This window comes from Mirounga angustirostris, unplaced genomic scaffold (genome assembly GCF_029215605.1).
Source record: "Mirounga angustirostris isolate CCGP_5_RB_7025 unplaced genomic scaffold, mMirAng1.0.hap1 SCAF_3, whole genome shotgun sequence".
Lineage (NCBI taxonomy): Eukaryota > Metazoa > Chordata > Mammalia > Carnivora > Phocidae > Mirounga > Mirounga angustirostris.
The window spans coordinates 137,528,296-137,538,324 of NW_026991711.1; the positions used below are offsets into that span (position 1 = coordinate 137,528,296).

General features: G+C 42.3%; 1 long non-coding RNA gene across 1 annotated transcript; it reads right to left on the reverse strand.

The window, feature by feature from the left end:
* Positions 1-7,903: 7,903 nt before the first annotated feature.
* On the reverse strand, positions 7,904-9,819 carry LOC135363775 (uncharacterized). The gene is made up of 2 exons (XR_010409839.1): positions 9,301-9,819; positions 7,904-8,742 (listed from the first exon to the last, which is right to left on the reverse strand). It is a non-coding gene; the product is annotated as an uncharacterized LOC135363775 (long non-coding RNA).
* Between the last annotated feature and the right edge of the window lie 210 nt (positions 9,820-10,029).

Consider the following 10,029-nt stretch of genomic DNA (forward strand, 5'->3'; position numbering starts at 1 on the left):
TATAGTTTGGAATGTGTTCTTTTGTTCCATGTTTATATCCTTTGTATCTTTAGAGAGGTTGCCCCTTAGGTAGAACTCTGTGTGTGTGTGTGTTTTCTGGGGATGATTCTAGAGAATATTTCACTAGAGTTGAAATATGGGTTCCAACATCTTCTCCATAAATAAATTGACACTTGAAGATTATTTCTCAATTCCACTGTCCCCGCCAACCCTACCGAGGCCCAGCCCCTTGCTCTGTCCCACTCTCAATGTGAGGGTCCCAGTTCTGGGAAGAACACCAGCAAAATTAAGGCAGAAATCCCTGACAGGCCCTTACACACCACTCTGGGGTTCAGAAGAAGCCAGTAGCATCATGGAAAGGGGCTGGGGATGAGGCAGGAGGTAGTTCAAGAGAAGAGAATCCCAAAGCAACTCAGCTACCTGGGGTCCTTTCTTTGGGCCATGGGCTTGTTCCTAATGTACCTTAGGAACAAATAAGACTGACTGATTGTATCTGTTGAGACAAGGGAGGAGAAGATTCATCCCAAACCCCACCGAATGAGCAAGGGAGTAGAGGAGGGCTAACACTGAACCTTGGCTGTATTTCCTGGCTGGTTCAGGAGACAGGGCAAGACAGATTCTACAAGGAGTTTGTGATGATCCTTTGGAAAGGATTTGGGGGCGGCAGAGGCAGTGAGGCAGGGCCTAACATCCTCAGGACTTTCATTATGACAACTGCTTGCATCCACCTCATTCCCCTCTGTGCATGGTACCCTGGTGAACTTCGAACCCTGCCGGGGGTGCCATCAAAGTTTGATCGATGTGTAAACTGTATTTTAGCAGTAATAGAGAATACATACTGGCAATGTCCGCCAGATAAAATCTTGAGCTGAATGGGTCACAGTATGCAGCCTAGAGTCTGGTACAAGTGCCTGCCAATGGAAGGAAACAGATATAGCATAATGTCAAGCCAGCCTGAAAAAGAGATCCCACATTCAATGCAGCTCACTAGACTTCTGCCCTTATGAATTTACAAGAGTGTAGCCCAGCCAGTTAGCAAGTCTAAACCTTGGTGCTGAAAGAGTCAGCAAATAAATAATGTGGAGACTATTGAAAACTTTTTTCAATGTTCTCATTTTTTTTCCTATGAAGAGGTGTTGACCTTCAAATGTGCTGCCAAAAACTCCAAGTATTCAGAAGGTCGCCATGAAGTCAGAAAGAATTGGCGGAAAGGATGATACGATTTTAGAAACCTAGAAATTAAAAATAAAAATAAGTCATATGCACTCTCTTCCTCCCCCTGAAGATACCCAAAATGTCACCACTAGAAATTTGAGAGACAGTATAATGGAGCAAATTCTGGCATCAGAAAAGGAAGGCTTTGACCCAAGTCTGCCTTTCATATGGCCCATATCCCTGGGAAAGTCACCAAACTTATCTGGTTCTCAGCTACTTTTTCCATATAATGAAAAGGTTGAACCTCATCCTTAGTGAGGACCAATACAAGAAAAATAAACATGTCAATGGGCCAAATGTGTCCCTTTGTTCACTCAAAATACAAATTACTTTATTGATCCCCAGGGCAAAAAAAAAAAAAAAAAGAATATTATTTCAATTATTCTATGTATAAAAGAATATGAATGATAATATAATCATGCCTTTGTTGAAAAGGTTGATATCTGGACATTTTTAAAGAAGAGACGATAAAGACACGATTTGCTAATCTTTTAATCCTTGCAGCTGTCTAAATTGCATCTGAACATTCGCACCATACATTCATAGCCATTATCTTATCTTTCCCTCCAAAACGGTAGGAGAGAAAAGCACAATTATCACCCCCATTTTACACATGGGAAACTAAGCCTAGAAATAACTTCCTAAGGACAGTGAATTGGAAGCAGAGTTGAAGCTAGAGTTAGTTCATTATAGGAAATGCACAGTACAAATGTGATTTTTTTGTATACTGTATAATGAAATGTGTCAACATTTAGAAGATCTACATAGCTCAGTGAACCATATGTTCCAAATGAACACTGAATAACATAAAATCATGCATGGGTAAGTGATCCATTCAAAACAAGATAGATCAATGGGTTATAACATAACAGAATATGAGAAGTTCATTGATGTGTTTTCAAATTTCATATTGTAATTAACCATCTAGTAACCACACTTGTTGAGTTTGAGAGTAGTGTCAGTGATGAATTTCCATGACTATCTGAAAAAGCTATTACAGTGCTGATTCCTTTTCCAACTACCTATCTGTGTGAAGCCGGATTTTTTTTTTTAATACTTCAACTTTAACCAAAACAACATCCCAACAGATTAAATGCAGAATCAGATATGAGAATCCAGTTGTCTTCCAGACATTAAGGAAGTTTACAAAAATATAAAGCAATGCCACTCTTCTATTTTTTTGTTTCAGAAAATAGAACTTCAAAAGATTTTTAAAATGTTACTTGTATTAACATGTAATGAGACTATTGCTATTATTTTTTCACAAATTATTAAATAAATACTTTAATCTTTTCTCAGTTTTAATTTCTAACATGGTGAATATGAATAGATATAACCCATACAAGCAAAATCTCTGGGGTTCTCAATAATCTTTAGGAAAATAAAGGGATCCCTGAGACCAAAAACTACCGAGGAGGCCACTATATGATGATAAAAGATTCACTTACCAGGAACATACAACAATCCTAATCTTGCATGCACTTAAAAAAAAAATAGCCTCAAATTATATAAAGCATAGAAACTGGCAAATCCACTGTCATAAAGGAAGATCTAATCCCATCTCTCTCAATTATTGTTGAGTCAAGTAGGCAAAAATGAGTCCAGAGTTTATATCAGTTGGGTCCCGGCGGCAAGATGGTGCCACACTGATAGGAAGTGAAGAGAGTTTAATGAAATATTCACAAGGTACGGGCCAGGTTAAGTTACCCCACCCGAAGATGGATGAAGCAGCAGGTGCAGGACTAGTGACGGGGCAACGGGGGCAAAAGGGCCCAGAAGAGGACTTAGTCACACACATCAGTGAGAGCTGTAGCTGAAGACGAAGGCTGACAAGGTCTGCCACCGCTGACAGAAGATTGCCATCTTTGCCAAGATGGCCCCATAGGAGGGAGCTGCGTGAGCTAGTGCTCTGAGCTTTCTCTCTACCTCTTTCCATCCACCTCCCCAGAGCTCCTCTGGCTGAGTCCAAAGAGGCCAGGGCTAGGGAGCCCTTGATGGAGTTCACACAGGTCAGCCTCCCCCAGCACATATCAGGGTGAGGAAACCTAGAACGTAAACCTGAAGGGGCCAAAGGAGAAGATTCAACACAGACATTGCTGATCTGAACATCATTTACAGGCGAAGGTGCCGAGGAAAGTAGAACCCTGGCTGCAGGCATTGGAGAATATACATTCTTCCGAAGCACAGCACATGGGTGGTGTGCACGACCACAGTTCTAGGTCGACAAACAAGTCTCAGCGAATTTCAAAAAATCCATGTCAACTAGAACCTGTCCTGTAACCATAAAACAATTCAGTTGTGAGGGATGAGGAATCAGTAACAAAAAGATGAGGGGGGAAACCGCATATTTGGATATTGTAAGAAGAAACTTTTAATCATGCAAGAAAAAAATCAGAGACATTTAGATATACTCAGAAACTCACGATAGTGAAAATACTACACATCAAACCTTGCGGATGCAGCAAAGATAGTACATAGAACTGTAAATCCTTAAATGCATAAGTTAGACAAGTTAGAAACTAAGAATTAACAAGCTAAGCAACTCAGGACATTAAAAGAAAAACCAAAAAAGATGATAAAAATATAAATGTAGATATGAGTGAAATAAAAAACAAAAAAATACAGAGCTCCACAAAGCCCAGTGTTGATTCTAGGATAAGATTTAAAAAAAAAAAAAAAAAGCTTCTGTGAAATCAGGTTTGTAAAAAGATGGGCCAGCGAGAATACACAAAATTGCATCTCGGCTTCGTCCTTCCTGGCCTCAGGGCCCACTCCGCTAACCTGCAGCCATCGTGTCTGGTGCTCTCCGGGCGCTGGAAGGGCGGGTTGGCAATCCGAGCGTCTAGGAGCTGAGGACACAAGTGGGTGGGCGGCCTTGGAGAGCCGGTGGAGGTTGCCCGCATTCTGCCGGCTCACGCTGGCTGGGCACTGGCAGCCTTGGGCCCTGCGCTCCTGGCCCAGAGAGTAGCCCTCGCCAGCTATATGCGGATAAGAAGAGCAAAGTGGGATGCTGGCAGCTGAAGTGGTGCAGACCCGGGAGGCCGAGCAAGCAAAAGTCAGTATTTTATCTACAGCCAGCTTTGCACTTGCTACTCATGCAGCGTGGGGTCTGTCTACTCGTCCCGCCACGCAGAGGGACATGGGGTGCTGGAGGGCTCTCACTGGCTCCCGGAAAGCATTTGTCATGCTGGTTGGGGAATTGCCTTCAGTGTTTGTATTTCCCACTTTTTTTCTGCCGTCTTCTCATGCCTTTCCTGCAGGGACCGCAGACCCCTCACAGACCTTGGTCATTGGTCCAATGGAGGCCCCTTCATGGGTGCCATCTCAACATGTGTAGGCCAGAAATAAAACACTCCCCCAAATCCTCTGAACCCTAAAGTTTTATATGTGTGGAAGGCCGTGAAAGGTAAAAAGAATTGTGAGTTTTGTACACAGAGGCATCTCCAGCTTCATAATCGCTGCGGGGAAGCAGCATTTCTAAACCATTGGTGTGGAACACAGGTGGGCTAGGACAGGTGCAATTACACGGTTAAATCATTGCCAGCTACACCATCCACTGTAAATGAGTAATAGCAACACTCTGCCTTTGAAATCTATCTGTTGTTACTGTATCTCAAACCACAGCCAAATAAACTCTTAAAATGGTAATACAGTAGTTCATTTTCTCACATCAAAAGCCAGCTACAGTCCTTTTGACTCTTGAAGTGATCAGTCATTAATCTGCGAAAATACTCCCTGCAGCTGGGAAGAAAGCCCCGAAGTCCGATTTCTCGGAAATTCAATTCAGAGTTCAATTAAAAATATCAATATTCTTCATTCAGAGAAACATCCCCAAATAACTCTTTCATTTCCAATTTTAATTAAAAGAACAGCCTAAGAAATTGCATGTCCCATTGCTTCACACACCCATTAAAACACAGAAATAGACTGCAAGTCTATTTCTTGGTAACTATCCTTGTGGTGATGACTTTAAAATTCTCATCCTGGTCACTTATAATCACCTGAAGGAAGTGAAATCTGCGTCCTTATTTATCTAACCTCTAAGGAAAGAGACCTTGTTTGTTACCCACTCATTTCTTCAACATAACAGAACTCAGACTTGAAAAAGAATTTTCTTCTGTTTCAATATCTGGGTATGATGAGATGTCCATGGACCATTATAGTTTTTTCTATATTTTTTAAACTTTAATCTGGATTATTTCTGTATATGCCCAAAGTCACCTTCTATGCCTTTTAATTCTATGACATAGAAATCAGGAACTATCTTCGTAATCTCTGAAAGTGCCTGGTGAATACGCTACATAAAGGTCTGACCCGCTACTCCAAGGTTTGCATTATACTGGCGGTTGGTATCCCTACTATCAAACCAAAGATGTAGATAAGGTGATAAACCTCTAGCTAAAGCTTATTACACAAGACTGTAATTTTTCTGAATTCTTCTTAAGAATTACCATGCGCGGGGCACCTGTGTGGCTCAGTCGGTTAAGGCACTGCCTTCGGCTCAGGTCATGATCCCGGGGTCTTAGGATGGAGCCCCGCATCCGGGCTCCTTGCTCAGCGGGGAGCCTGCTTCTCCCTCTCCCTCTCCCTCTGCCCCTCCCCCTGCCTGTGCTCTCCTGCTCTCTCTGTCAAATAAATGAATAAAATCTTAAAAAAAAAAAAAAAAAGAATTACCATACACAAAATATGAATGTTTTCTTGTTGCAGCCTACTTTTTCTCCTTTGAAGCCTGGGGTTTGTTTTCATTAAAAATTGTCATGTAATCCATGATATGTCTTACTGCAACTAGTTTAGAAATAACATGTGCAGGCCTGCACTTAGGGTACAAGGGACTCATCTTATTTAAATGAAAACATGGCTCCTGTGCAAGAGCAATACTGAATTTTCACCCAAAATCGCATAAGCCTAGCATGTAAATGATGTGTAAATGAAGTGCTCCCTGAATGGGCATTAAATGAGCATTAAGAGGGAAGACCATAACAGTCCATCATTTCAATGGTCCCAGCCCAAAGGTGCTTGAGTCGCTTTGACACAACAGAGTGTGACAGCTTCATAGGCATTGTTTCAGGCTGCTGAATCCAAACTCAGTGGAAAAGAGGGAATAAAAATCGGCCCGACGAGTCACTGATGGCTGGACCCCAGCCCTCCACCCCAGCCAACACAGTCCATCAGTTTTCTAGATTGGGCTCACCAACTTGATCCTCGGGAAGGAGGATTTTATATAGTTTTGCTTTAAGTAAAGAATGAATAGTTGACATGGAAATAAGCCAATCAGTTAACTTTTTGTTTGAATCCAAACCCTGGGCAGCGTTTGTGAGGTGCTCCCCAAAAGATTAAGAAGCGTTACTTGGAACAGCTCAGAGGGAGCTGTCTCTCGGGAGTCTCTGCTCCAAGCTTTGCCTCAGAGGCTGAAGGTGTGCAGGGTGAATGCCTAATGATCATCTTTTACTAGGAGTGTTCAGAATGAAAATGTGCTGCCTTTTGATGGCCAAGGATTAATATCTATACTATACATATTTCCCCATTAAAAGATGGGGAAATCCCCATACAACAGTCCAACTCTGGTAATAATCCATCATTCATATAGGAAAGTAGATCCAATGTTCTCATGGGATCACCACACAGCCCAGTACCTACTGCTAAGCCTTGAACATGATAGGTACTCAAAATTGTGTTATTCAAGTCAATGGGTTATTAATTATCAAGGATGAATATTTAGTCTTTCTCCACAAACTTTTATCCAATCCCATAGGCCTGCATTTGTACCTTGCTAGCTGGAGGTGGGAGTGAAATCTCTGTTACAGAACACAACATCATCACTCAGTTTGTGAGAAAATTACCCATCAGTTGGCCTCATTAATATCAATCTCCACTCCTATCAACAACCCACTGAATATTTTATTTCTCAATTATATTGTGGAAGGAATAGGTTTTAGGTCTAATAAGGAAATTAAATATCTAGGTGTTGGCATCGAAGAATATAGTTCCAGAAAATAAATAAATATACATATGTATACACATATACACCATTCACGTACATATATTTTTTTTTCTGCACACAGCATAGTCATCTGACCTCATCTATTATTTTCCAAATAATCTTTTCTTTAAGAACAAATCTTAATTTTTGTCATTTTTATGACATTTCTTTTTAATGTGTGACTACAATAATGTAATTTAACCTTTTCTTAATATTTAGGGTTGAGTTTAGAAATGCAAGTTAATGTTCTCTCCTATAACACAGTGGTGCTCTCGGGGCCTATTAATGTACATAGAACTCCCCTTTTTTGTTACACTGAAAGGCTTTGATTTGGGGGGGGAGGACCGTGTCTGTTTGGGGTTACTTCTTTGCCTGCTGCAGGATTTCTGTCACCTCAACCCAGAGAATGAGAGATTTATCACTTCTCCCTGTTGTCAGGTGTCTGCTTCTGACACTCTTCTTTCCTCCTCACCCCAAACCCTTCCACTTTCTGCTCCTGAAATGCTTGTTAGAATGATTTATTCATGGGCGCCTGGGCGGCTCAGTTGGTTAAGCGACTGCCTTCGGCTCAGGTCATGATCCTGGAGTCCCGGGATCGAGTCCCGCATCGGGCTCCCTGCTCGGCGGGGGGTCTGCTTCTCCCTCTGACCCTCTTCCCTCTCGTGCTCTCTGTCTCTCATTCTCTCTCTCAAATAAATAAATAAAATCTTTAAAAAAAAAAGAATGATTTATTCATTCATTCCTTCATTCTACACATATTTAATAAGGTTCTACTAGGTGCCAGGCACTGTCCTAGAGACAGCATAGAACCTGATTCTTGTAGAGCCCACAGCCGGTGAGTGCACAAAGACATTAGTCAAAGGATCACAGAAATAAATGCGACATCACCTCTTAGGAATGAGGGGGCTATGGTGGGAGAGCCCCTGGAAGTTTCAGGGAGGCCAGAGAAGTCTTCCTTGAGTAAGCGATGGTTGAGCTGACCTAAAGAGTTAACGCCATGAGGAAGGGCCAGGGGAGCATTCCCAGCAGAGGACCACACATGCAAAAGCCCTGAGGTCAAAGAGGATGCAGGGAACCCATGACACGGGACACCCATGGCCAAGACCGAGGCCTTTTGGTATCCATTCTCAGAGCAATGCAGGTGTAAGTGGGTGGGGGACAGGTGACACCAAATTTTGCATTTTGAAAACACTACCTTGGGTGTCAAGCGGAGGATGGTTTGGATGTGGGCAAGTGCGTGCAGTGCATCCAATGGGAGAGCGTGGCACCATCCACAGATGGTGGCTTGGACGGAGGCAGGGGTTCTCAACGTGGGCTCGGCAGACATCTGTGAACTTGGGTGGGAAAACAAGCACTTCTTTATTTCCACCAGCTTCGGAATGCAGTGTAGTATTTCCTTCCATGATGAATATAAACAACATGTCGCAGCACCTGTGACCACAAGCAAGAGGAATCTCCCGCGTTCGCAGATCACATCACGGTTGCTGCACACATATCAAGACATCACTTATGCTCGTCGCTCCTGGAGAATTACTGTAGTCGTTAGGCTTGCCGCGATGTCGGGTTACACAAGGCATTAATAAAAGAGCACATATGTCATTATAACTCAATTTTTTAAATAGTTTGATCAATGTATTCTTAATAGAATCAGTTTCCTCTGTAATTGTATGTATTTTATTTAATGACTTTAAGTCTTATTCTAAAAAGGGGCCCATAGGCTTTACCAGACTGCTAAAGGTTCCCACTGCACAAAATAAGTGAAGGACTCCCGTGGGTGAAGTGGGGTAGACGGTTTGAGAGCTATTTGGGAGGACAGTGGGGTATGACCTGGAAGGGATGAGCTAGGATGATGGAAGGGGTCTGGTTCATGCAAGAGGGTGGACAGGGAAGTTCCAGTGTTTTACTCAAGACAGAAAATACTAGATGATCACAAGAACATCTATGGATAAAGGGCAAGGGATTTTGTTAATGGACTTGGGGGCATTGCATTTGGCCACTTTTTTCTCACTTTTTGGGTCTCTGCAAAGTTGCAGCTAACAGAAATATTGGTAAATTAGGTGTCACCATAAACAGACATACACAAAAATATAAATAGGAATACTTACCAAGAAAATTACAAGTTTCGGGGCGCCTGGGTGCCTCAGTCGGTTGGGTGGCTGCCTTCGGCTCAGGTCGTGATCTCAAGGTCCTGGAATTGAGCCCCACATCGGGCTCCCTGCTCAGTGGGGAGTCTGCCTCTCCCTCTGCCTCTGCCCTTCCCCCCTGCTTGTGCTTTCTCTCTCTCTCTCAAATAAATCAATAAAATCTTTTAAAAATTTACAAGTTTCTATTCACAAAACGATTTCCAGCTACAAAGTATCTTTAATATTCACAGATGAAAGTTGTCCAAAAATCTGCCATTTCCTCTATATTCTAAGACTGTTTTTCAGAGGATCGAATTTCTTTTCCTGGAGGACAGTTCTCATTAAAACCTGTAGTTAAGCAATGGGTGTCGTCACCCAACGTCTTCCTTCTCTGGGTCCGGATCTCCATTCTATTAAGACCAGAAAATCAACTGCAGCTCCTTCAAAAAATCAGAAACAGCATCAACCCAAATACCCTCATTATTTCTATTTCTACACATGAGCAACATATTGACTTTGCCAAAACAGTTAAACAAACTTAAATCATGAGTCACTAGCCAGACAGTTCCCTGATGACTTCATCCAAGCCTCCTGCCAGCTATCCCATCAGGCATCTGCTGAATTCTGGACAAGGGGAGGGTTGCAAACAGAGGAGTTTAGATTCGGTGCATGTCTCCATTCCTGTTTACCTTAAAAATTGTACAAACCTTC